General features: G+C 37.8%; 1 protein-coding gene and 1 long non-coding RNA gene across 18 annotated transcripts in view; one reads left to right on the top strand and one right to left on the bottom strand.

Annotated features, from left to right (window-relative positions):
- Nucleotides 1-27,340, top strand: part of LOC141458826 (uncharacterized) — a 559,501-nt gene that overhangs the window by 21,430 nt on the left and 510,731 nt on the right. The window lies entirely within an intron of this gene.
- LOC141457693 (uncharacterized) lies at nt 347-25,615 on the bottom strand. Its single transcript, XR_012460461.1, has 4 exons — nt 25,495-25,615; nt 20,407-20,520; nt 12,322-12,571; nt 347-565 (listed from the first exon to the last, which is right to left on the bottom strand). It is a non-coding gene; the product is annotated as an uncharacterized lncRNA (long non-coding RNA).

The raw sequence follows: 27,340 nt of genomic DNA, 5'->3' as shown, positions 1-27,340 counted from the left end.
GCCATATGGGTCATGTTGGTTTTATTTTTTTCTTATTTTTTTTTGTAAGATTTCATTTATTCACTTAGCTTTTTGTTTGAGTGACGATCGATGCAATATAAACTTACAATCTTAGTTTTCTTAAATCTTAACCGTTAAATTAATAATGTGATCTTGAGGCGCCACGGTAGCCGAGCGGGTTAAGAGGCGAGACCTGCAAAGCTAATATGCATTGTGGTACTGGGTTCGATTCCTGGTCTTAGGCCTTGGATTTTATTTAATGGTTAAATGAGAAATAGTAAAGTACGTTAGCTAGTCGCCTCCGTCCACGACACCTAGTAAATGATAGTTGGACGTTAAGCCCCGCCTGAAAAAATAGGCGATTACTTTACTTTACTTTTTAATAATGTGATCTTAAGTTGTACTAGATGCATCGTTAAAAAAAACCTAAAAAGGCATCAGATCATCAGGCATCATTTGATTTTATTAAAAACAGTAATTTCATTTTCTTTATGTTTGGCTCGTGGGCGATACTTTTTGATTTGATTTCTCAAGTAATCGTGATTTTTCGATTTGCCGTTTTCACCTAAAATGTTCGTTTTGAATTAGAAATTGGTTTACAAATAGAACTTAACTGAATCAATTTTCCAGTTATTTTAGAAAACCGCTTCAGAGAATTTGCTTTGAATAAATAACTACTTCATAGCAAAGAACTGTCGCTTCTATTTACATTTTTTTTTTTTAATATTGAATATGTATGTTTACCTAAACATAGTATATTTTCAAACAAGGTACTAAAATAGAATGTTAGTTGCCAGAAATAAAGGTTTCCTACTGAAAATACTCATGATTTTCAAATTTTTCCCTGGTTTATGATCTATGCTTTTTAAAACTAGACGACCTAATTTGTTTAATCTAGCCCTGGCCTTTATATAGAATGCAGAAGACAGAAATTGTGGAACTTTTAGTAAATCAAGCCATTATTGATCTTTTTTTTATGTATTTTATGAAAAAAAAAAATAAATCAAAAACTAGAATTACGTAATAGTATTCTCTTAGAAACATAAAAATGTAAAGTTATTAGCCGGAAATAAAGGTTTTGTACTGAAACTATTCATGATTTTTACATTTTTCCCCTGTTTTCGGATCTTTGCTTTTCATAAGAAAATAATCTAATGTATACGATTTAGCCTCGGTCTTACGATTTGGGAATCAAAAAATATTGTAAAACCAACCTTCTTTACCTTTATGAAAAAGAAACATCCAAAACTATACTAACTATACGTGGGTCGTTTGAAAAGTCCGTGCAAAAATAAAAACTACTTAATTTTTTGGGGTAAACCATTTTTAATTTTCAACATAGTCTCCTTTTAGGCTTATACACTTCGTCCAACGCTGCTCTAGTTTGTTGATCCCTTCCGAATAATAGGATTTGTCCAAGTCTGAAAAATAGCCATTCGTTTCTTCAATCACCTCCTCGTTTGAATAAAATCTTTTTCCCGCCAGCCATTTCTTCATATTGGGGAACAAATAATAGTCCGAGGGAGCCAAGTCTGGAGAATAGGGGGGATGTAATACGAGTTGGAACCCTATTTCCATTAATTTGGCGACCACAACTGCTGAGGTGTGAGCTGGTGCGTTGTCGTGATGGAAAAGGACTTTTTTGTGGGCCAATCGTGGGCGATTTTCTTGCAGCTCGGTTTTCAAACGGTCCAATAACGATGAATAATATGCACCTGTAATAGTTTTACCCTTTTCCAGATAGTCGATGAGGATTATTCCTTGCGAATCCCAAAAGACAGTCGCCATGATCTTTCCAACCGAAGGAACCGTCTTCGCCTTTTTTGGCGCAGATTCCCCCTTGGTAACCCATTGTTTAGATTGTTCTTTGGTCTCAGGAGTGTAGTGATGTATCCATGTTTCATCCACAGTCCTGCGGATTCTTCTGGAACAGCTGCAAACCGTCCTTGCAACACTTCACACGATTTCGTTTTTGGTCAAGCGTGAGCAATCGCGGCACCCGTCTTGCGGATAGCTTTGTCATGTCCAAATGTTGATGCAAAATATTATGTACCTGTTCATTCGAGATGCCCACAGCACTAGCAATCTCACGCACCTTTACTCTTCTGTCATCCATCACCATATCATGGATTTTATCAATGATTTCTGGAGTAGTAACCTCAACAGGGCGTCCAGAACGTTCAGCGTCACTTGTGCCCATATGGCCACTCCGAAAATTTTGAAACCACTTATAAACTGTTCTAATCGAAGGTGCAGAGTCACCATAATGTTTATCAAGCTTCTCTTTAGTCTCCTTAGGCTAGAAACATAGTGGAGCGGCGAGCAAAGCTGCGATGATAGCGAAGAGCAAAGCGACAGAAACAAACACTAGAAATAGATAGAGTTGCTCTATCTTCGCTTTGCGCGCCACTATGCGCGGTCCCATATGTTAACTTGTGTTTGATTTCGCCGCTTTGCTCCTCGCTATCATCGCCGCTTTGCTCGCCGCTCCACTATGTTTCCAGCCTTAGGCGTTTATAATAATAATAATATCTTTATTAAACCAAATTAAAAAGAAATAAAAACAAAACATAATCACTGACAACATAAAGATAATACTTTTGGTTTTATAAACCATCAGAGGGAGCTGGCATTAATAAAAATCAATCAAACATTCTGCATACAAATAGCAAACAGTACTTCTGACTTGGATACATTTTGTATGGATACATATTAATACTAAACAAACAAAAATAAAAAATAAATATTACATTTATAAACAAAACCAATACTAATACTAATGAAAGGGAACGTTTAGAGTTTACTATAATAATAATTAAAAATTAAATTCTTGTACTAGGAAATAAATGCCTGTACTGGCAGGCTGTTTTACAATAATTAATTAGAGCTTTAAAATCAACACCATTTAAATAATGTATTAATTCTTCTCTTGTAAGTACAGCCTTTTCAACCACTTCACGCGATACTCTTTTAGGATTGGACAGATTGGACCTAACTATAGTATATTTTCAAATAAGGAAGCAGAATAGTAAGTTAGTAACCGGAAACAAAGGTTTCCTACTGAAAATAATCATGATTTTCAAATTTTTCCCTGGTTTATGATCTTTGCTTTTCAAAACTAGACGACCTAATTTGTTTAATCTAGCCCTGGCCTTAAAATAGAATGCAGAAGACAGAAATTGTGGAACTTTTAGTAAATCAAGCAATTATTTGACCTTTTATATTTATTGTATGAAATAAATACATCCAAAACTAGCCCATTACGTAGACTGAGAAATGTGGAAGAACAGATTTTGAGTAAAGTTGTAACATTTTTAAAGCTTGTTTCTCTTTGGAATCATGTAATTGGCGAAAGACTATTGGTTGAATCCAAGTGAGATAATTTTGAATAAAAGATTCTTTTATTACTTAAAGTAGGAGGCTTAACTTTTATCCTGACTGTGGATAATCACAAAGGAATCTTCAGGGTTGATGTTCTTTCTTTTTATTTTTTTCTTACATGAGTGTACAGTACCCGGTGGAATCAGTCAATTAGAAGAAGAGACGGTCGACTCATCTTCACGCATGTAACGTTTTGTATTAGGGTTATTATGAACAGTTGGGATGCAGTCTGGCTTAAATATGGATTGATTGCTTTAGTTGCAGGTAAAGAAATTCCTTGGAGAGATTACATTTAGGGTTTTGGAGTTTTACTTCTTTTGGTTGGAGGGGTGCAGGGGGAGAGGGTTGGCGGTCTTAACTGATCATGGTCGAGTGAATAAAGCTGGAAGTTTTTTGTTATTGTTCTTTTTTTCTCCAAAGAGTGGGTGTATCGCACGAAAATATGTATTAGAACAAGGACACTTTTTATTTTAAAAACGAGATGATTCTTACTAAAGATTCTTTTGTTGAAATTTCAATTCACCAACTCCAGTGTACTTGAACTTTGCTTTGTCGATTTTTGCTTAGAACGGCAGAATTTTGCACAGGTAAGAATCTGGTGTGAACACTCCCAATACTTTTTCTTACTTCTTTTCTCATGGAATTATTTCACAGTTTTTCTTTCAACTCTGAACATTTGAATCATATTCAATTCTTCACAACATTGTACTAGTTTGTATCCGAATAAAGAACTGTAACCTTACAGGGAAAGCCTTACTCGGAAAACTGTTCTCAAATGATTGTAGAAAAGAATAATGAAAGCAAATGTAATGAAACTATCTGTTGTGATATATAAAAGAGAAGGTTACAAAAAAAAGTCTAGGTGCTATTTCGGAGTAAAGAGGTACATACTTTTAAAAACTCTAGGAACCGTTAAAGATTAAAGAGGTCCATACTTTTAAAAACTCTAGGAACCGTTAAAGATTAAAGAGGTACTTCTAAAAAGTCTAGGAGCCATTTCAGAGTAAAGAGGTACTTCCAAAAAGTCTAGGAGCCGTTCAGGATTAAAGAGGTACTTCCAAAAGGTCTAGGAGCCGTTCAGGATTAAAGAGGTACTTCCAAGAAGTTTAGGAGCTATTTCGGAGTAAAGAGGTACTTCCAAAAAGTCTAGGAGCCGTTCAGGATTAAAGAGGTACTTCCAAAAGGTCTAGGAGCCGTTCAGGATTAAAGAGGTACTTCCAAGAAGTTTAGGAGCTATTTCGGAGTAAAGAGGTACTTCCAAGAAGTCTAGGAGCTATTTCGGAGTAAAGAGGTACTTCCAAAAAGTCTAGAAGCCGTTAAGGATTAAAGAGGTACTTCCAAGAAGTCTAGGAGCTATTTCGGAGTAAAGAGGTACTTCCAAGAAGTCTAGGAGCTATTTCGGAGTAAAGAGGTACTTCCAAAAAGTCTAGAAGCCGTTAAGGATTAAAGAGGTACTTCCAAGAAGTCTAGGAGCTATTTCGGAGTAAAGAGGTACTTCCAAGAAGTCTAGGAGCTATTTCGGAGTAAAGAGGTACTTCCAAAAAGTCTAGAAGCCGTTAAGGATTAAAGAGGTACTTCCAAGAAGTCTAGGAGCTATTTCGGAGTAAAGAGGTACTTCCAAGAAGTCTAGGAGCTATTTCGGAGTAAAGAGGTACTTTCAAAAAAGAGAAATTTTATTTAAAAGGCATTTGTGTTTGATATCACCAGTTTTTTTCTTTTGTTTACAAGATACTCAGTAGGAGGGGAATAGTAAATTTTAAAATGCAATTTACATATGACAATGTGCAATATTAACAGGTTAGCTTAAGCTGCATAGATGAATCAGTCAAAAAATACTTTGAGATTCGAAAAAAAGAACTTTAAACGTTCATTAAAAGGAAAAATATGCAATGCAAAAACTGATTTTTTGGAGATTAAGAGAAGTATGAACAGACTAGGCTTAAATTGGCTAATACAGTATGATGTGCATATGTATACTTAAAGCCTAAGAGTTACGAAAAGTTTATAAAAAGTCCAAGTATTCAAAAAATATTTAAAAATTTGGTGAAAGGTATGAACAAAGTTCTCGGTAAACATTCTTATATGGCTTTCTTTTTAATGAAGTCATTTATACGGTTTTATTTAAATGAATGAAACAAAAAAAATCCAAATGAAACTAAATAATAAAAATGATTTTACTGTGTTATTTCCTTTAAAGAAATGTTAGAAACGCCCTCCAGAAATTCTTGACTAGAGCACAGTTAATTTTCCAATTTCTGTTGACAGCTGAAATATGCGACAGCGACCCGCCATCTTCTTTGGTAACTAGACAACAACCTCCAGCAGTATTTTAAATATTAGTTGGCTGACATTATTTCTCCAAGACTCTAAACATCTTGCAACACCCTATTGTTTTGAGTTCTTTATCAAATTAAATGTCAATTGTTTCGTAAAAGACAGTTCAGGAAACTGTGGAATGGTAAATGTTTATAGAGTTAGGGGAAGGGATGAAATCTAAGAAATTGGTGAACGTTAAAAAACGGAAGTGAGAAGACAAAGTTGACTATATGTATACGTTTCCATTATTCCATGTGATATTTAGCTGGCTGTGGCTCATTCCCCAACAAACTCACCCATTGAATGGTTCCCCCACAGGAGAGGGCATATTCTGGTTACCCCGTACTATAAGAAGGAAGAAAAAACAGGAACTTCTACAAAAAAAAGAATAAATCAAGCGTACTTCCTTCTATTCTGAATATTATCTCTTCTGCACCAATAAAGACTGTTTCCTTCAAAAAATACACTTATCTATCAGAAAGAGCCTGAAAATAAAATTAGAAAGAATTTTTATATAATTCTAAACACGTATTGATTGAAAAAGAAATCGTAAGGTAGCTTTAAAAAGTACAAATAAATTTTTCTGAATTAATAAAGTTTCAGCCCGCAGATTTCCATCAATAATAATAGATTTATTATATTGTTAACAGAATTTAGAGAATGGATTTAAAGTTTATTACACTCATGGTAAAATACGAGGTCTGTAAATTAAGTAATGAGACTGATTTTTTAAATTTTTTTTTATTCAAAAAGAATTACAATTCTATATTGTCACCTTCAAAATAACTTCCTTCTGAAGCCACATAGCGCTGGAGACGTTTCTTCCACTCCTCATAGCAGTGCTCGAACTCCGATACTGGAATAGCCTTCAGCTGGTCGGTTACAGCCGTTTGAATGTTTTCCGACTGTCCCAAAATGAGTTCCCTTCAGGTGATTTTTCAACTTCGGGAAGAGAAAAAAGTCACAAGTGTCATTACTGGTGACGAGCCTTGGGTGTTTCGAGTACGACCCAGAAACCAAGCACAAGAGCATGGAGTGGCACACTTCAACCTCTCCAAGGCCCAAAAAAGCAAGTATGGCGAAGTCGAAGATCAAATTCATGCTGATTTGTTTTTTTCGATATCCACGGAATCGTCCACAAAGAGTTTCTACCTCAAGGTCACAAACGGTCAATCAACACTTTTACCGAGAGGTTCTTGAAAAACATCGAAAAAGGGTCATTCGTGTGAGACCAAACATCAAGAACAAGTGGGTGTTGCATCACGATAATGCTCCTTGTCACACAGCAATTTCAATAAACTGAGTTTTTTGGCCAGTAAAAACATTCCTGTGGCTCCTCAGCCTCCTTATTCGCCTGACTCGAGTCCTTGTGACTTTTTTCTCTTCCCGAAGTTGGAGAAATCACCTCAAGGGGACTCATTTTGGGACAGTCGGAAAACATTCAAACGGCTGTAACCGACCAGCTGAAGGCTATTCCAGTATCGGAGTTCGAGCACTGCTATGAGGAGTGGAAGAAACGTCTCCAGCGCTGTGTGGCTTCAGAAGGAAGTTATTTTGAAGGTGACAATATAGAATTATAATTCTTTTTGATTAAAAAAATCAGTCTCATTACTTAATTTGCAGACCTCGTATTTGAAATTTCCTTACTTAATTTAAGACATAAGCTCAGCAAATTTTACTTCTTTCGCAAGCAATTATGGCTTCCACAAATTTGTATTCACGATATTGCGCTTTAAACACTTCATTTCTTCGAACAGGTATCAAACTGCACTCGCCGTTAAATGGAACAGAAAATGACATGGATCGCCGTGTAAATAGACGGGCCAATAACTTCTACCAAAACGACTGTACCCTCAGCAATCTTTGGCCTCGCTATCTTGCACTCTTCTTAGACCACTGCCTCATCTATCTTTCAAAAGATAGGCTTTAAGTAATAGGTTTCAGCATCCAAGACGATTGGACTAAATAAAATAATGGCAACCTCTGCAATATGGTTGTTATTACATTCGAGGTAATAATTAGTGCTGTCTAGGTTGTGAAGTTTGGTAATGTGCCAAACTTTCAACCTTAACAGAACGCAGACATTCCAATTGGAATACTTCATTGACGCACTAAAAAAAGTAAAGTAAAATAATCGCCTATTTTTTCAGGCGGGGCTTAATGTCCAACTACCAAATTAGGTGTCGTGGACGGAGGCGACTAGCAAACCATACTTTACTGTAAATTTCTTTTATTAACCATTAAATAAAATCCAAGGCCTAAGACCCAGTACCACAATGCATATTAGCTTCGCAGGTCTCGCCTCTAACCGCTTGGCTACCACTGACGCACTATGTTGCATTTAAAAAACAAAAAACTTTACTCCGCAAACTATTAGCGTACATCACAATAATTCGCTCATAGCAACTTCTTAGGACACGCTCACTACCTGAGAAGAGATTGGAGTAGAAGTGTTTCAGGGATAACTTACGCATCTTTCACTTCAACGCTGGAAAGATGATCAATGGCTTCTCAGGTCGGGTTTTTCGTGTCTTCATCCTCATTTTATGAAGTTGCAATTACCGTGTATTTACAGATTTTCAAAACAGTGGTTTGCACATTAACATGACAATCTCCTACTGCAATTCTTGAGGTTAAAACCAATAATTTTTCTCAAAAACCACAAATCTTAAAGATTATTTAATATTACTAACATTATCTAGATTTTGATGCTGCATTTTGCGCCCAAATGTCACTTTCCAAGGAATCTTCTATCCCCCTTCGTCCTCAGAATGCCTTAAACAGTAACTGGTTGCGTAAAAAACCATATTCAATAAGTTATTGATCTAATAGTCATGTATTGTTTACTTATGGAGGAGAATGATGTGAAAGAGGCTGCAGAGCAACTATTCTTTTGAAACAAATGAATATTGGAAAAGATAGAGCTGATTTTTCCTCCAATATATTGGTAAATTGAGGCATTAGGAGCCAACAGTAGCTGTGAATATGTTAGTTTTTCAGCCCTCGTAAACAGTAGATGGTTAATGTGAAAAAGAAAACAACAAAAACACAGAAAATAAATTAATATTTCTGTTTGAATTTTTTGGGAGAAATTAAAATTCTAAGATACGAGTTTAAGAGGTTCTATATCTTGAAGAGAATATTCAATTAATGATAGCCAAATTATATACAATAGATTCGACATAGAAGGCAATTCAGTATGAAAGAAAAAAACAAATGCCATTTAAATAATATTTAGCCCGTGTTATTTTGATATTTATGTAAGTAAAAGTGGTCTTCGGTTTCACCTTTTCTGTCTTTTTTTGGGAGTACAAATGAATTTTCATCCAAATATTGGAGGTTATATCGTAGACCTTTGTCTTTACGGCCGTGCATCCTTCTTCTTTTATCGTCTTCAATACTAAGGCGAAATTCCGGAAACGATCATTACTACTCGTACTTCTGTGCTATTCCTGTTGCAAATTGTCAAACAACGTTTGACTCATTTTTTAAGAAATAAAAGCGGTTATTTTAATTTAATTTACAAAAATTAAATTTAATTGAATCAAGAAGACAAGATTGTGAGGTTTAAATTAAATCTCTTTATATCAGAAGATAGCAAGGTGAACTTTTGGTTAACTCTACGAGGTGAGTTGGAAATAGTAACGACATTCCTGGGACTGTCACTGAGAGAGATGGAAGAGGGACAGATTTGAGGGACGTAAAACTTGGACCTGAATTGGCGGAAGGTCTGAGGCCCTGGGGGAACTGTCTCTGTACAATTTTCCAAAGCCCGCAAGCGGGGTGGAGTAGTTGTTAAAGGTGTTCCAACGGATCTTACTTCTTCTTCTATGTCTTTGTACCGGAAGGGAGCATTGCCAATATCTAGTCCGTCCACAAGTATGAGGGGGGGGGGCCACGCAACTATCTGCTGCGGGGCAAGTGTGGCATAAAGGAGTAAGGAGTTGGCCCAGGGTATAAGTTCTCTCACTGGGTGCTAGCCTGCTGTTACCATCCCACACCTTCCACAGCACCCTGGGTTTAATCAACTATCTCTGGGCTATATCTTCTAGGGTCATTCTGTCTTTCTGTCCTTTCATTTTGCTTCCCTTTTGTATATAGTACGAGAGGGACATTCACACCCACTTCGCCTTCATCCTCTACACCATTTCTGTCTTTATATCTACACAGCATCCAAAAGGGCAAAGCGACTTTAATTTCGTGACAATTCAGAAAGGCGCCTATCCCATCCTTTTCGTATTTCTATTCCTCTCTAGCCCATCCCAGTGAAACTACCCTTCTGACATACTTAGCCAGCTTCTGTATCAATTCTCCAGCCCAAAACTTTTAGCATATCACGTGCCTCGCTTTTATTTTCTTCCTTTCAGATCACTTGCGCGCGTGGCCCACACACAAAGACATTCTATGTGTCTCAACTCCAAATCATTGATACTTCTTTCTTTTTGCAACATTCTTTACCATTCTCCAATCTTTTTTACCAAGTATGTACACGGCCGATATTGGAAATAAGGAGTCACCCTATCCTCCGATCTAAAGCGCGAAGGAAAGAACTTAACTTTTTACCAATTGATTTCCGCTGTTTTTGTCTGCTTCTTCAAATAACATCACCGCTCCCTCACGTCTTTATTTCTTTCGCAACTGTCGATATTTCTTGCTTTATTTTTTATTTTCTGTTATCATTCTGTTATTAGGTATGGCACGCATTGCGCAGGCTAGAAAGGAAACTGTAGAAGGCAATAAAAATGGAAACTGAGAAGTTTGGAAATTATAAATTGGCATTAATGGGTTTTCTATAAATATCTGATGCGAACACTCCTTAGACTTTCTCTTTCGACTAAAATTAGGATTTAATATCGTTGATGTTTATATTCATTAAATTTCTTTCTACTATCCAAACCTTATACATACCTAAACCTTCATAAAATTAATTTAAAAAAATAAGACGTGATATTGCAACTAAATAATTCATTCGAGTCGTTTTTCAGAAAAGTAGAAATTAAAGACTGCAAAATTGGTTTAGTTGTGCCCTTTCGAATTGAATTTTGTCAGCATCTTGTGAAAGAATCTACAACGGACTCAAAACGTTTGATACTCTCTGATTATCGCAGCCCAAGAAGGGCCTGAGTTTCCACAGTCCTTCGTCTCTGTCCGCCCTTCTTCATCAATCCAACGTTACAACCTTCATCTGCTAAATGACAGAGCCTCAAACAGCGCTGAATACTCCTTCGTTTGCCTGATTTTGACACGTTCCGACTATAGCTTTCCTTTCCTTCGTAATCCTCGCTCATCTTCTTGGATTGAAACCAACGTTTTCTTGACAACTGGCCTCAGTAATGCCTTGTAGTTTACTTTACCACTCTCTTCATATCCCACTTTTAGTCTGATGAGTCCGCAGACACCTTTTCCTTACACAGGCTTCCTCAGCTATTGTCTTCCACTGGTACTGTTTTCGGATAACATAAATTCTTCAACTCCTTCGACGGTTCTTTAACTTGAGAATTATTCTTCTCTACCTTGGGTTAACTGTAATTTCTAAATCAAATTCCTTGAACGCTTTTTCAGCTAAGGTTTGACTTCAGTCGTCCTCAGCATATTCTTGTAGAACTAAGCCAAATCCATCTCTTTGTACACGTTCGATCTACCTCCGATTGGTTCATAAGCCATAAATACTTTTGATCCTGAGGACCTAATAAACAAACCTCTATTTTGAAAATTTTTACATGCATTTCTCCTAATATTCATAAACTAATATTTATTTCTGGTAGGGTTAAAAGGGGATAAATCTTCTACAAAGAACATTCAAACAATGAGTCAGGGTTCTGCGGAAGTTGCGAAATGTTGTAACCCTTCTTCTACTTCTTCATCACTGGCACCACAGCCTATATTCATCCTTGCCCTCCACCAGGAAGTCTCTCCACCTGTCCTAGATCCTGAGCTCTTTTCTTCCAGTCTGGCGCTTCCGCATCCTCATCCACCTATTTCCATCTATTTATGTCTTGGCCTTCTCTCTTTCCATGCTTTGATAGCTTTAAACTCCTGCAATCTCTTCAGCAATTGATCCTTCTCCAATCTCATTATGAGCTTAGCTTTTCCTCACCTTTTTCACTTTAATTTTCATTACAATACGAGCCTCAGGATACAGTGAAAGCTAAATCTTGTTGTGACTTATTTTCTTAAGTATTCCCTTCCTTCATTGGACTATAGATCTTTTTCATAGACTGGAGAAAGTTTATCTCATCCAGTAATAAGGTTAAAAGTATCCCATCCTAACTAGTGTTAGAAGAAAGTCAACAAAAGAAAATAATTAGTATACAATTGACTTTCATTTCATTTCATTTAAATATTTATTTAATTTTTACAATGTAAAGTATGGTATAATTATGAAATCAAACATTAGTATTTATCAGCTTATTGTATCGTAAAAATTCCTAGTTGATTGCAGAGAATTAAGATAAAAAAATACAGACGATCTATTAGAGAAGTAAATGAGTTAATGGTGGATTTACAGTCGGTCGGTCTCTATTGATCACATCTTTTATCTATTGTGCATGTAAGCAATATTATCTATTGCGCTTACTTTATGAGAATATAGTTTAGTTAGTTTCATTCAACTTATATATTTACCTTTAGGGCTTCTGTATGCGCTTTCTGTCTCTTTTACACAGTGCACTCTTGTTAATTCCTAGATGTTTGAAACATTGTTATAGAGGTGAATTCTGAATTGTGCTGTTCACAATTTTAGAATCACTTTGTTACTTCTACAAGCCTTTGGCGATTCTCTGTTTGCATATCAGTTTGGTAAACATTCCTTTTTATCTTCCACTCTCAAGTATTTCCATTCACTTCATCTTTTGTAAGTTACTATTATTTTTGCCTACAATCAAACAGAAAATCGATGTTTACCTCCCGATTACGAGTGCGGAAAATCTCTCATAGATACTTCCCACGCAGGTATCAATAAGCGAGACTCTACAAAATTTAAGTGACTACTAATAATGTAAAGTTTTACTAATTACTAAAGTATACAGTTGGTAGAAGAATCCATTCTTTTTTTTTGTGTAGATCTTTCCTCCAAAACAGTGTTTCCCAACCTGTGGTACGCGTACTGGTGGTACGCGAGTTGCTGGTAGGTGGTACGCGAAAAATAATCAATAATGGAGGGCATAAAAAAAAAAATTAAAAATTATTTTAATTGATAATATTATTCAGTAAAGTTGTTAATAAGTACAGTAATAAGGTTGGTATGTCTCAAGATATATGAGAAAATATAATAGCACATTTAACAGGATTAAAATTGTCTTTCATGGAGTATTTTCCAAAACCCGAAAACACAAATGATAATTGAATCTCAAACCCCTTCTAAAAAGAACATTTAGGAAAAGCTACAAAAATGATAAAGAAAATTTAATAGAATTATCATGTGACAGAACTTAAATGATAACTATATAAAAATCTGCTTAAAGAGACTGATTGTAATGAGTAAGCTCCTATCCAAGGAACATTAAATTTAATTGGTACTTACAGGTACGAGGGTCGTTTGAAAAGTCCGTGCAAAGTCAGAGAGATAGCACTACTGGCGCGTGTCGAGGTTATGTTTAGTTAGTAGCATCTCTTGGAAGGACACACACCAAGTTTCAGCCAGATCGGTCTATTTCTTTGTGTTTGGCATTCGTTTGAATCGAGGAAGTCGAGTGATTTTCAAAAAATGGACGAAAAAGAATTTCGTGTGTTGATTAAACACTACTTTATGAAAGGCAAAACGCCTCAGGAGACTAAAGAGAAGCTTGATAAACATTATGGTGACTCTGCACCTTCGATTAGAACAGTTTATAAGTGGTTTCAAAATTTTCGGAGTGGCCATATGGGCACAAGTGACGCTGAACGCTCTGGACGCCCTGTTGAGGTTACTTCTCCAGAAATCATTGATAAAATCCATGATATGGTGATGGATGACAGAAGAGTGAAGGTGCGTGAGATTGCTAGTGCTGTGGGCATCTCGAATCAACGGGTACATAATATTTTGCATCAACATTTGGACATGACAAAGCTATCCGCAAGATTGGTGCCGCGATTGCTCACGCTTGACCAAAAACGAAATGGTGTGAAGTGTTGCAAGGACGGTTTGCACCTGTTCCAGAAGAATCCGCAGGACTTTAAGCGTCGTTTCGTCACTGTGGATGAAACATGGATACATCACTACACTCCTGAGACCAAAGAACAATCTAAACAATGGGTTACCAAGGGGGAATCTGCGCCAAAAAAGGCAAAGACCGTTTCTTCGGCCGGAAAGATTATGGCGACTGTCTTTTGGGATTCGCAAGGAATAATCCTTGTCGACTATCTGGAAAAGGGTAAAACTATTCCAGGTGCATATTATTCATCGTTATTGGACCGTTTGAAAACCGAGCTGCAAGAAAAACGCCCACGATTAGCCCACAAAAAAGTCCTTTTCCATCACGGCAACGCACCAGCTCACACCTCAGCAGTTGTGGTAGCAAAATTAATGGAAATAGGGTTCCAACTCGTTTCACATCCCTCCTATTCTCCAGACTTGGCTCCCTCGGACTACTATTTGTTCCCCAATATGAAGAAATGGCTGGCGGGAAAAAGATTTTATTCAAACGAGGAGGTGATTGCAGAAACGAATGGCTATTTTTCAGACTTGGACAAATCCTATCATTCGGAAGGGATCAACAAACTAGAGCAGCGTTGGACGAAGTGTATAAGCCTAAAAGGAGACTATGTTAAAAATTAACAAAGGTTTACCTCAAAAAATTAAGTAGTTTTTATTTTTGCACGGACTTTTCAAACGACCCTCGTAGTTGAATGCTTAAAAGAAATTAATTTAGAAGATTTGGGCACAAATATAATAATCCTAAAGAAGAACTTTGTAAATCAATTAATAATTTTGAAGAGAAAAATATGTACGCAATTTTAAATTATTTAAAAAAAGTTTTCAAAATAAAATCTTACACTTTACAAAGTTTATAAAGTGAACTTGAACTCCTTTGTAGCTGATATATTGTATCTCTGTACAAGTAACAATAATAGTAATAATAATAACACTCGGAAGGGAAGGGATTAGCTATGAGGTTAGCATACTGGACTCCCACGCGGAGGTCCCGGGTTCGAATCCAGCAGCTGACCCGTAGATTTTCTCTTCCTAGGAGCTTCTTACAGCTCACTGTCCGGTGATGGACAGTGTTGTCTGTAACGAGAGAACACTTTCCGGAGGCCGGCAGTGCACTGGAAAAAGCTCCGGGCGCTAATAACCTCAGATGTTGATGCGCCAAAAAAAAAAAAAAAGAAAAAAAAAAACCGACCTACAAATTTTACAAAATACAAACATTTTTACGAAGTGGTACAGTGTAGCATGATGCACTACCAAGTATGCGAGCCAAAAATGGTTGGGTGACCCTGCTGTACGAGGGTCGTTTGAAAAGTCCGTGCAAAAATAAAAACTACTTAATTTTTTGGGGAAAACCTTTTTTATTTTTCAACATAGTCTCCTTTTAGGCTTATACACTTCGCCCAACGCTGCTCTAGTTTGTTGATCCCTTCCGAATAATAGGATTTGTCCAAGTCTGAAAAATAGCCATTCGTTTCTGCAATCACCTCCTCGTTTGAATAAAATCTTTTTCCCGCCAGCCATTTCTTCATATTGGGGAACAAATAGTAGTCCGAGGGAGCCAAGTCTGGAGAATAGGGGGGATGTGAAACGAGTTGGAACCCTATTTCCAATAATTTTGCGACCACAACTGCTGAGGTGTGAGTTGGTGCGTTGCCGTGATGGAAAAGGACTTTTTTGTGGGCCAATCGTGGGCGTTTTTCTTGCAGCTCGGTTTTCAAACGGTCCAATAACGATGAATAATATGCACCTGTAATAGTTTTACCCTTTTCCAGATAGTCGATGAGGATTATTCCTTGCGAATCCCAAAAGACAGTCGCCATAATCTTTCCGGCCGAAGGAACGGTCTTCGCCTTTTTTGGCACAGATTCCCCCTTGGTAACCCATTGTTTACGAGTAGATTGTTCTGGTCTCAGGAGTGTAGTGATGTATCCATGTTTCATCCACAGTGACGAAACGACGCTTAAAGTCCTGCGGATTCTTCTGGAACAGCTGCAAACCGTCCTTGCAACACTTCACACGATTTCGTTTTTGGTCAAGCGTGAGCAATCGCGGCACCCATCTTGCGGATAGCTTTGTCATGTCCAAATGTTGATGCAAAATATTATGTACCCGTTCATTCCAGATGCCCACAGCACTAGCAATCTCACGCACCTTCACTCTTCTGTCATCCATCACCATATCATGGATTTTATCAATGATTTCTGGAGTAGTAACCTCAACAGGGCGTCCAGAACGTTCAGCGTCACTTGTGCCCATATGGCCACTCCGAAAATTTTGAAACCACTTATAAACTGTTCTAATCGAAGGTGCAGAGTCACCGTAATGTTTATCAAGCTTCTCTTTAGTCTCCTGAGGCGTTTTGCCTTTCATAAAGTAGTGTTTAATCAACACATGAAATTCTTTTTCGTCCATTATTTGAAAATCACTCGACTTCCTCGATTCAAACGAATGCCAAACACAAAGAAATAGACCGATCTGGCTGAAACTTGGTGTGTGTTCTTCCAAGAGATGCTACTAACTAAACATAACCTCGATACGCGCCAGTGGTGCTATCTCTCTGACTTTGCACGGACTTTTCAAACGACCCTCGTAAAATAACCCTCAAATGAACATTACTATATACATATACAATTATTGAATTCAAAGTTCTAAATTTACGTAAAACTAATATTAGTAATTTTAAAGAAAACCTAACCAATTTATGAACAAGTACTGATAACGATAATTTTCTCTTTCAGATAAGAATTCACTTGAACCTGCAGTAAGATTATAATTTATATGATTCAAAAATCAACTAATAACAATTATCGCTAGTTTAAAAGCAACAATAACACCTTCAGTCAGTCCCTGTGCATGGTTGCAATAATGAGAATTAAATCTTTTATCTTTCAAGTTTATTGTCCCCTTATTGTATGTTAGAACAAATTTAAGAGACTTCCGGATTACTTTTAATAATGAGCACGATATATTCTTAATATGAGACGTATTTTGAGTAGGACGTGCTCAAGGAAATGAGTGATTACGTAGGAGTGTAAATCTTTTTCTCTTTCTTTGTTAAAAAAAATATCAAAAAATCCCATAGTCTGGATTGCTCTTAATTGCTAAATGCACGCTATTTATTATATAAAGATAAAAAATCTATTTTCTGATTCAGCATCATTTGCTAGTAAGTTCGTAACTGTTCTCAGATATTTGTGGCACCTTCTCCAAACTCTTTTATATTGGTAAAAAAAAGAAAAAGTAACAAATATTTTTATCTATTTCAATAAATTAATATAATTAAATGTGGGTTGGTCCGGTCGAATGTAGGCAAGGAACAATAGTAGCTGAGTAATGGCATTTTCAAATGAAGTGCGACATTAATGAGTGACCAATGTTAGAATGTGTAGTGTCACAGCGTGGGTAAAGGCGCCTGGGTGCATTCATATCTTTCAACGGCGCCCCTATGTGAAGTTTTTTTTGTAATTAAGGAATGAGTGTAAAATGTAAATCGGATAAAAATCAAAGTTAAAAAAAAGAATTGCTATCTTGTCAAAAATTCAGCGCGTTTTTTCACTGGAAACAGATGGTACCTACAATTATCGTGTAAAAATTAGGCTGTAATCAGTTTTCTTAGAGAAATGTCAAGAAATCTTTGAAATGATCTTTTTAGGCCCTTTATAGTACTCTGTAGAAAAAAAAAAAAAATTATAAGACACTAGTTTTGTCCTCAGTGCCACTTTTCACACTGGTTCGGCAGACGATTAACGAGGTGGTAATATGGGACAGTCGTTTTTTTACCTTGCATATTTTGAACTCAACTGAATTTAAAATCTACTCTGAAGTAAAATCATAGACATACATTATTTGTCTTTATAAATTTGGAGTCCTTGGAGTGGATCGCAGCAAGGAGTCTGGAGTTATAATGAAAAAAGTCTGTGGTGGTGCCATATTGGGTTTTCAGAAAGTGTGGTCGTAATGTGGGGGCACACATAATAATTATAGTTAGGCTTACCATAATTACGAAGAGCCAAACCGGGACGCAGAGGAGGAAGAGGCTCATTTTCGTTTTGCTTTTCGCTTAATTTGTGTTTTTCATATTTGAAATGCAATCAAAATTATTAAGAACTGAAAACATATTAATAAATGGGCGCGGGGGAACGATCGGCCGGGGTGTCGGTGTTGTTCAAGTTTGACCGGGACGCCGGGACAGGGATCTCAAACCGGGACCATCCCGGTCAAACCGGGACGTATGGTAAGCCTAATTATAGTTAATGTTCTCGTTTCTCTATGAATTGTAAAAATAAGCCTTAAATACGAGGGTCGTTTGAAAAGTCCGTGCAAAAATAAAAACTACTTAATTTTTTGGGGTAAACCTTTTTTATTTTTCAACATAGTCTCCTTTTAGGCTTATACACTTCGTCCAACGCTGCTCTAGTTTGTTGATCCCTTCCGAATAATAGGATTTGTCCAAGTCTGAAAAATAGCCATTCGTTTCTGCAATCACCTCCTCGTTTGAATAAAATCTTTTTCCCGCCAGCCATTTCTTCATATTGGAGAACAAATAGTAGTCCGAGGGAGCCAAGTCTGGAGAATAGGGGGGATGTGAAACGAGTTGGAACCCTATTTCTATTAATTTTGCGACCACAACTGCTGAGGTGTGAGCTGGTGCGTTGTCGTGATGGAAAAGGACTTTTTTGTGGGCCAATCGTGGGCGTTTTTCTTGCAGCTCGGTTTTCAAACGGTCTAATAACGATGAATAATATGCACCTGTAATAGTTTTACCCTTTTCCAGATAGTCGATAAGGATTATTCCTTGCGAATCCCAAAAGACAGTCGCCATAATCTTTCCGGCCGAAGGAACGGTCTTCGCCTTTTTTGGCGCAGATACCCCTTGGTAACCCATTGTTTACATTGTTCTTTGGTCTCAGGAGTGTAGTGATGTATTCATGTTCCATCCACAGTGACGAAACGACGCTTAAAGTCCTGCGGATTCTTCTGGAACAGCTGCAAACCGTCCTTGCAACACTTCACACGATTTCGTTTTTGGTCAAGCGTGAGCAATCGCGGCACCCATCTTGCGGATAGCTTTGTCATGTCCAAATGTTGATGCAAAATATTATGTACCCGTTCATTCGAGATGCCCACAGCACTAGCAATCTCACGCACCTTCACTCTTCTGTTATCCATCACCGTATCATGGATTTTATCAATGATTTCTGGAGTAGTAACCTCAACAGGGCGTCCAGAACGTTCAGCGTCGTATGGCCACTCCGAAAATTTTGAAACCACTTATAAACTGTTCTAATCGAAGGTGCAGAGTCACCATAATGTTTATCAAGCTTCTCTTTAGTCTCCTGAGGCGTTTTGCCTCTCATAAAGTAGTGTTTAATCAACACACGAAATTTTTTTTCGTCCATTTTTGGAAAATCACTCGACTTCCTCGATTCAAACGAATGCCAAACACAAAGAAATAGACCGATCTGGCTGAAACTTGGTGTGTGTTCTTCCAAGAGATGCTACTAACTAAACATAACCTCTGCTAGTACTAAACATAGTACTGTGTAGAAAAAACAAAAAAAATTATAAGACACTAGTTTCGTCCTCAGTGCCACTTTTCACACTGGTTCGGCAGACGATTAACGAGGTTGTTATAGGGGACAACGCTGTCCCATAATACCACCATACACCGCGTACAATATAACCTCATTTTTTTCCCAATATACATTCATATTTGAAATCCATAACACTGGCATTTAAAACTCTCTACTTTCTTCATTTTTACTGTCTAAGGGAAATTATTCTAACTTTCCTCGGTATTAACCAAAAGCAGAGGAAAATCAACCTTAAGAAAACTTTTTAGCATTGACAAAATCAACACGGTCCTCTCTTGTGCAAAGCTGCCACCCGATTGGACGCGCTGCCTTCTGCAGCAGAGAAAGCCTACCCCAGAAGAGTAGTAAGGCACCAAAAACTAACAGCACTACTGGTTTCACAAAAACAGGGGTGTCCCAAATTCCAACCCCGCAGGGGCGGCTCTAGCTCGTGTAGCGCCCGTGTGCAATGAAACCCTGGCGCCCCCTAGGCCTGGACCCCCCCCTCGGCTATAACTATTAACTAAGTTATCGCGTTTGATAACTGCCGCCACCGCGCTGGCTGGCCGCTTCTGTCATATCATTGTTGTACCATGATGGTCCAAGACGATGCTCTTAGCTGTCTCAGGGAGCGCCGCGGCGCCCCCTGAGACGGCGGCGCCCGTGTGCATTGCACATCCTGCACTATAGGTTAAGCCGCCCCTGCAACCCCGTCCCATATTACCACCTTCTCCTCTACTCGTTTTGAAAAAAAGGTTTTTAGAAAAAGATTTGTGTGTGAACTGAATGTTTATGTGGACATTTCAACTCCAAAAGAAAAAAGAAATCACGGGTATTTCTAACTTTACTTTTATACAAAGTAAATGGTGCTTTGAATAAGTTGGCTGGATGATGGTAAGTTAAGATTATTTTCTCTTCGCTAGCAGTATCATTGCAATGTCCGGAAAGAGATAAATACAAGACTCGACAATAAATTTAACAAGAATAATAACCAACACAAAATACCTTCTTTTAAAATAGATACAATAAACTGTTGCACAAATCTTCACTGACTTAGTTTTTATCTATTTAGAGCCGTAAGTGTCTTGAACAGTCGCTTGATCTCTTGACTTGTATTTACTAAATAAAATAAGATATAAAAACTAAAACAAAAATCACAAAAAAAGTAAAGATTTATGTTGAGACTTAGTTTTATAACCTCCACCACCAGTGATTCCGATTCTGATTTCACTAGCTTTTATTATATTATCGTCCATTTTTCTTGGTGATCGCTCTCAGTTCTCAGCAGAGAATTCTATAAGGTTTTTACTCAGTCTATTCTGCAAAAGTTCTATTTATAAATAGCATCTTCTAGCTTCTATTGGTAATGTTTACCAGATACCCGTTACCCTCCTCTTAAACCAGGCATCTTCTTTTTCTTTTTTACATTCCTTCACTTATTGATGTAACCTTTTTTTTTTTTTTGTCTGTGTTATAAACTAGCTCTGACAGTTAATGCGAAGTGGAAATCTAAATTTAGATTTAGATCTGATTCTAATTTGATTTCACACCTGGTAATACAGTAGCAAACAAATACTGCTGTGTTCAACTATGCTCTCCGTGACCAAACTGATCAACTTGAAGACAATTGTATTCGTTATTGCTATGACGTATCCTTAATTAACATAAATGAAAATGTCATTCGTTGCCTTTCCGATTAGATCTCATGTTACATTCATTTTAGCCCCAGACTGGCACAGTTGTTTGTAAAAAAGTTAATCTATTTTCCATAGAATTTAGAATATATTTTTGGTGACATTTTTTTTTTTTTTTTTATTATCCTTTTAATGAAATTTACACCTGTACCTACAGGTACAATAGGTAAATGCGATGAAAGTATGTCAATAGCGTGGCATACGTGAATGACGGTCATCCATTGATGGCCGCCGTTAGTCACCCAGTTGGTCACGGGGCCAACGGCGCCTCAGCCGTCTTCGAGGATTGGAGGGTAGCGTAGTTGTAGACAGGTTTGCAGCTAAAGGGTTGGGATGCAGTGAGAGTTTTTGGTGAAAATTTTTGTATCGAATTTTGGCAAGTTCGGAGATAAGTGGAATTTGGAGATCTGTATGTATAGTGTGGTTGCTTACATAGAATGGAGCGTCTAGTATGCGGCGGAGAATTTTGGATTGCAGTGTTTGTAGTCTATTGAGGTTGGATTTTTTAGCTGTACCGTAAAGTTCGAGTCCGTAAGTCCATATTGGTGTGAGAAGGGCTGTATAGAGTCGTCGTTTGTTCTGTAGTGAGAGTTTTGAGCGTTTGTCGAGTAGCCTGGCTAGAAGTTTGTATCGTTTGTTTAGTTCGGTACGTTTAAGTCTCGTATGGGGGTTCCAGGTAAGTCTCTTGTCTAGGTACATTCCAAGGTACCGCACATGGTCGGCTGGTGGGATAGGTGTGTGATGTAAGAAGACAGGTGGCGGAGTTTGACGTTTGAGTGTGAAGACTATGTATTTAGATTTAGTTGGGTTAATTTTTATACGCCAGTTTTCTAACCAAGGTTCTATTGAGTGAAGGTGGGACTGTAGTGAGCGTACTGCGAGGATAGGGTCAGAGTGTGTGGAGAGAATGGCAGTGTCGTCAGCGAAGGTGTAAATAGAGGTATTAAGGTTAGAAGGTAAGTCGGCAGTGTAGATTGTGTAAAGAAGAGGAGCTAAGACACTTCCCTGTGGCACACCAGCAAGGACGGGATAGATGGAAGAGTGAGTAGTGCCTTGAAGAACTTGAAAGAATCTGTCAGAGAGGTAAGAGCTGAGTATGAGGTAATAAGTGCTAGGAAGGATGTGTTTTAGTTTCCACAGTAGACCTTCGTGCCAGACTCGGTCAAAGGCTTGCGAAACATCGAGGAATACTCCAGCGCAGTACTGTTTTCGCTCGAGTGAAGAAGCGATGGTGTCTACAACACGATGGGCCTGCTGGATCGTCGAGTGGCAGCTTCTGAAACCAAACTGATGGTCCGGTATAATTTCGAGAGATTCTGTAATTTCGTAGAGGCGTGGTAACAGAAGTCTCTCGAATATTTTGCCCAAGAGAGGCAGTAGGCTTATCGGTCGATAGGAAGAAGGTAGTTGAGTCGGTTTGTTGGGCTTGGGTATCATTCGAACTGTAGAAAATTTCCAGAGTATAGGGTAGTAAGTAGTTCTGAGAATAGAGTTGTAAATGGTAGTGAGGAAGACTTGCTTTTTTGGGTAGTTGGAGTAGGATGTTGGCAGTAATTAGATCGTAACCAGGGCTCTTTTTTTTATTGAGATTAATAATGACTTGCTTGACTTGGGAGGGTGTGAACGGTTTTGGAGGCATAGAAAGAGGTAAAGGTATGTCTAAGTCCCTAATAACGTCTTGAGTATGTTGTGAGTTGAGAACGTCAGGATGCGGAATGAAGACAGTTGAAAGGTGCGTTGCAAATAGCTCAGCTTTTTCCGAGTCACATTTAGCCCAGGAACCGTCAGTAGTACGAAGAGGAGAGGAGGTAGGTTGAAATTTTAGAATACGTCTAGTGGCAGCCCAAAGGGAGTTGTCTTCAGTAGTCAGAGATTTGGTATATTCGGTGTATTGTTTGTTGTAGTATTTACGGAGTTCTTTTTTAAGTTGGTTTGTCAGGTGATTAAGTTGTTGTTTATGAGATGGGTATTTTGTACGTTGCCAGAGAGATCTCGTTCGTCGTTTGTTAGTTATGAGTGTGCGCAAATAGAGGGGTAAGTTATAAGGTATGCGAGCAGGTTTTTTAGCGGTGCAGTTAGTCGTCGCTTGCCAGATACTCTGCTGGATGGCGGCAGTGAAGTGATCAACGGTATTGTCTAATTCTTGTTTTGAGAGGTATTTTGAGGTCAATTTTCTTCTCAAGTAAGTCTCTGAAGAAGTCCCAGTCTAAAGGTCCGTTTATTAGCGTTGGTTTTGGTGGTCTAAGTTTGTGGTGGATGTCTATTGTGAGGATGACTGGACTATGATCAGAGGAGAGTTCATTTAAGGTGAATGAGTGAGTATGAAATGATGAGATGTTAGAGCAGATGAAAAAGTCAAGCAAGTCAGGGAGTTTATTGGGAGCAGTCGGCCAGTAAGTTGGTTGAGAAGGTGATATGTATGAGTAGCTAGTTAGAGAGAGTGCATTGTAGAGTAGGCGTCCTCTTGGGTTTGCCACCCGACTACCCCAGCGAGGATGCTTCGCATTGTAGTCCCCACCGCTTATGAACCTGGGACCCAGAGACTGGAAGAAGGATAGAAATTGGTTTTGAAGGATTGTGTGATTAGGTGGACAGTACACTGAAGCAATGTTGTAGTGGAAGGGTTCACTTTGGAGAGAGATCACAGTAGGTTGTATGTAGTTTGAGGCATTGTATGGAATGGGAAAGTGAGATAATGAATTTTTTATGAGAATAGCAGAACCGCCATGTGCAGTACCATCAGGATGGTCAGTTCTGTAGGTTTGGTAGCCATTGATGTAGAAGCGTGTTTTCTCAGTGAAGTGGGTCTCTGTTATAAGGGCAATGTCTATCCGTCTGTCGTGTAGGAGGATGTCCAGCTCTTGTCTGTGGTTAGTTAGTCCGTTTGCATTCCATAATAATATAGTAAGAGAGAACTGAGTTAGAGGCATTAAGGAGCGAGACGGGGAAGTAAGGTGTTGACAACGGTGGTGAGAAGAGTGACGAGAGGAGTAAGGAGCGATTTGAAGTCAGAAAGGAAAGAATTTAGCAAAGTGGTAATGTCGGAAGGAGAGGCTGACTGCTGAGGCGGCGGCGGACCCGCGACCACTCGGGCATAAGATGAACAATCGTTGACGTTGGCTGAAATGTTGTTCCGTGGGAGGTTCCCTGATGAGGCAGCAGGTTGCTGAACAGACGCAGCTACTCTGTTGAGGGCTGAGGGATGGTCGTAAACTGGCGGTCTTCTTCTTGAGCGTTGAAGTTCCCGGTGGACTATGCATCCTTTATAGTTCGCAGGATGTTCTCCATCACAAAGAGCGCATTTAGGACGTTCTATGGTGAGCTTGCCACATTCTTGAGTGAAGTGCTCGCCAGCGCACTTGACGCACCTTGGTCGATGCTGGCAATAACTTTTGGTGTGACCATATTCTTGGCAACGTTTACATTGCACAATAAGCCGCTGTTTGTGTTAGTTCAACTGTTATTCTCGTGTAGCAAAGTAATTCTAGGTCAAAAATATCCTTGTTATTATTATTTGGCTCGAGGTCAACGAAAAAAAGTGGTAATGTTTGCTTTGTAACAGGATGAATAACTGGAGTGATACTGCGGGCAATATGCCCATGTTCCGCTAGTTCCTCTTTTATTAAATCGGGAGGTGTGCTTTGATGCAGATACCTTATTACTACCCGATATGCTTTCTCCTGTTCAAGTTGGTAGGTATGAAATTCTGCTTTTTTCTCCCTGAGGTAGTGGATTATTTGTCTGTAGCCGTCAACTGTTTTCGCCTGTATAATTAAATCAGTTGCTCGGGCTTTGCATGTAAAACAGTTTGGACCAATTAACTGTGTCAGTGCTTTACAAAGATCAGCGTACTTGGTTACGTTTTTTAAATATATTGGCGGTGGTTTCGGTATTTTCTGAGACTGAGTAGGCACAGATGCAGGCATTTCATCTGGAGTAGCTAGGGGAGTGAACGGGTTGTAGGTGAGTATTCCTGGAGCTACTATTGTGTCTGGCATGGAATTTGCAGTTGCACTGCTAGGCTCTGGATTCAGCTCGGGGAACAGAGTGGGTTTGCTTGCTAGGCTTGTTTTCGTAGTTGCTGCAGGCGGAGCATTTTTCTTTTTGTCTTTGGGGGGAGAGCTGTGAGGTGAGATTGTTCTTTTTTTAGTTGTTTTTGAACTTACAGAGGAAGTAGATAAGCTGGCGGGAGATGATTTGGAGTTAGATGTGTTGCTGAGACTCATCTTTAGAGTTGAGAATGGAGAATTGGAAGATAAATAAAGAGGGGTGAGAAATTGTCTTAGCACTTGGTTTTACACTCAGAAGGTCAAATACTTACAGAACTGAAGGTTAGAGGTCACTATGAATGTTTTGCACAAAAACTAAGGAAAAAAAAAAAAAAAAAAATTATATTTACATTGTTCTTGCACACCGTTAAACTGGTTAAAAGTACTTTACAATCATCTATTAACACAACTTAAACTCTTTTAAACTGATTATTTAAGAGAGCAAAATAAAATAATTTTACTATCCAAAACGATCATATGGTTCCTATGTTTAATAATTAAAATGACATTTAAAAAAATAAAAGAATCATTCATGTTTCAGTTTGTAATTTCATCCATTTAGAAATCTTCGAAAAAACTATGTTTTTACTCAAATTTTAAGAAAATTCATCTCATTTAAGTAATTTTACTGCCTTTAATTTTCATTAATATTGTTTAGAATGTATGAGATATCACATGCTGGTTATGCTGGCCATTTTCATCTGCAAAATATTTATTAAGCAAAGTGTAGGGATCTTATTTGCTGTGACATTGACTGCCCGCAGTTTTAATGTGATTAAATTTTTATTGACACAGTTTGTACTAAAAATTAGAGGCTTCAATATTATGCATATTCTTTTTATTGTAAAATAACCATTTTTAAAACAATAATCAAAACTAAAAAATAGTTTTTTAAGGAAAGAGGCACTTCTATTCAGCCAAGTATCTGCTAATCAGAAATTTTGAGTGAATATTTGATTTTCATATACAATATCAAAGTAATCAAATTATATTAAAATGAGACTTTAGAAGAAAACGACCACCATTCTCTCTTAAAAGTGCTTTTTTTCGAAATTTTCCCGGTAAAATGTTAGCGGCCATTTTAAGAAAATCTTAAAGAACTGGAATACATTTGGACTCATTAAGTGGCACCAAATATGAAATTTAAATTTTTCCGCGTTTTGTTTTTGACCATTCACAGACAAGCCTCCAGACACCCTTTTAGAACAATTTAATACAAAGCCTTAAGAGCAAGCCTGGGTGCCCTGACTTCTACGCCGACTAATGCGCTCCTAGCAGAGGCCAAGCAACAACCCTTGGGCAATCAGAAGCAAATTGTTAGCTTCACGCTTTTATCATTGAAAGGTTGTGTTTTAAAAAATGGCCAAGGATGGCCGAAGTCGAAGCATCAAATGCATGCTGATTTGTTTTTTTCGATATCCACGGAATCGTCCACAAAGAGTTTCTACCTCAAGGTCACAAACGGTCAATCAACAATTTTACCGGGAGGTTCTTGAAAAAACTTTGAAAAAGGGTCATTCGTGGTGAGACCAAACATCAAGAACAAGTGGGTGTTGCAACACGATAATGCTCCTTGTCACAACAGTAATTTCAATAAACCAGAGTTTTTGGCCAGTAAAAACATTCCTGTGGCTCCTCAGCCTCCTTATTCGTCTAACTTGAGTCCTTGTGACTTTTTTCTCTTCCCGAAGTTGGAAAAATCACCTCTTGTAATTCTTTTTGAATAAACAAATTTAAAAAAATCAGTCTCATTACTTAATTTACAGACCTCATACTAAAGAAGCTTCCAAAGAAGAATGTAAATGGCTGATTTGCTAGCTCAAGAGGCCAATAACAAAGAGGGAGAGAGAAAAAAAACCTTAAAAACTGATATTTTTCAGCGTTTACTCCAAATTTTTTAGACTGAAAGGTTCATGGGTAATAATATAGTAGGTTCTTAACAAAAATCGTGAGTTTTTTTTAACATTTATTGACATTGTAAAAGAAAATTATATTTGAACTTTATTATTTACAATTTTAGTTTCAACTTTTTCGTTATTTATGTTTTTTTAATTGTAGATGGAGTCAATAACAAGCAGGTATTCTAATTAACAGTGTTGTTCAGGTTTTATTAGTTTTGCGAATTGTCAGAAGAGTAATAGCTGCGGTATTAATTACATGTCATTTTATACCAACTGGCCAATGTTTTTGACAATA

The sequence above is a fragment of the Rhodnius prolixus genome, unplaced genomic scaffold, assembly GCF_049639745.1.
Source record: "Rhodnius prolixus isolate KJV_2025 unplaced genomic scaffold, Rpr scaffold_5, whole genome shotgun sequence".
Lineage (NCBI taxonomy): Eukaryota > Metazoa > Arthropoda > Insecta > Hemiptera > Reduviidae > Rhodnius > Rhodnius prolixus.
Note: the sequence above shows the minus strand (reverse complement) of the source record. Positions and strands in the feature narration are given on the sequence as shown.